The sequence below is a fragment of the Humulus lupulus genome, chromosome 7, assembly GCF_963169125.1.
Source record: "Humulus lupulus chromosome 7, drHumLupu1.1, whole genome shotgun sequence".
Taxonomy (NCBI): domain Eukaryota; kingdom Viridiplantae; phylum Streptophyta; class Magnoliopsida; order Rosales; family Cannabaceae; genus Humulus; species Humulus lupulus.
This window is the reverse complement of record NC_084799.1, coordinates 165,089,798-165,091,351: the sequence shown is the minus strand read 5'-3', so window position 1 is coordinate 165,091,351 and position 1,554 is coordinate 165,089,798.

Here is a 1,554-nt window from a genome sequence, read left to right as displayed (position 1 = left end):
ATTAGCGAGTGATTGCACGTTTTTAAACTCACTTAGTAAAGACTCTTAGGTAGTAGGGTGTTACAACATGGTATCAGAGCGAGCCAAGGTTATTAGTTCTGGAGATCGATCGAACATGTACGCTCACTGTCAGTGACAAAGCTCGACTCAGGGTTGGTTGGTATGATTGACTAATATGCTTGAATATGTGTTTGAGTGTTATGTTTGCCTGCTTATCTTATACAGAGCATGATGAATGAGTTAACATATGCATGATGCCAGGGCATGGCCCGTTGTGTGTTATATGATATCTGTATGCTATATGAGTTACTGTTTGTGGATGGCTAATTGTTTGGGAGGTGGTTTGGATGTTGTTATCATGCCTGATGAGCGGCGTCGTTGGTTGCAGGCATATTTGTTGAGATGCCTTGACAATGAGCTAGACTCCGCGGCAGTAGGGCCGAGGATGACAACCAGGGTCAGGACCCTCCACCTGCCCCACAGAATTGGCAAGAGATGTTTGCCGAGATGGAGGTAAGACTCCAGCGAGCAGAGGAAGAGTTGCTATAGTTGAGGCAGCAGGCCCCACCTCAGGCCACTGGGCTGCCAGTTCAGCAGGTTGCAGCGCCAGTTCCAGTTCAACCTGTTATGGAGAATAGGTGGGAACCTCTATATGAGAGGTTCAGGAAACATCATCCTCCCACCTTTGAGGGTGGATCAGTGGATGAATATGACTTCCTCAATTCTGGATTTTATGAGAGTTCAGGGGAATGAGAGGGTAGCTTGTGCTAGCTACATGTTTAGAGAGGATGCCCACATCTGGTGGGACGTGGTGGTTTAGAGAAGGGATGTATCAGTTATGACCTGGGAAGAATTCAAAAACTTGTTTAATGAAAAGTATTACAGTGTGGCAGTTCGAGCTGCGAAGGTTGATGAGTTTATCAACCTGACTCAGAATCGATCGACAGTGATAGAGTATGCTATAAAGTTTGACAGATTGGCGAAGTTTGCGCTAGATTTAGTGTCGACTGATGCGGCAAGAAGTGACAGGTTTGTGCTGGGGTTAAATGTTATGATCGCCCGTGATGTGAATATTACCTTGGATCTAGAGACTACTACTTATGGCCAGGTAATGGACAATGCCCTTACTGCTGAGAGGGCCGAAGATCAGATTTGGAAGGAAAGCGCTGTTAGGCGCGATTCTAGGAGGACAGTGCCTCCTTTTGTTGGATTCAGTCATGGTGGTGGTTCTAGTGAGCAGAAGAGGAAGGCCCCAGATTTCTTTGTTCTTCCCAGTTCAGATAGGAGGGCACGGGGTGCTTCCACTGGCCGTCAGGGTGGCAATGACAACTGGAGGAGTTTTCTAGTGTGTCCGCGGTGCAGGCGACGACATCAGGGTGAGTGCAGGATCAGGGCCTGCTTTGTTTGTGGGAGTGTCAGTCATCTAAAGAGGGATTTCCCTTAAGTTAAGAAGGAGGAGCAGTAGCAGAGTGACAATCTTGATCCTGCTAGGGTATTTACTTTGACAGAGACCGAGGCAGAGGCTAGCCCCTCAGTTGTGACAGGTCAGATCTC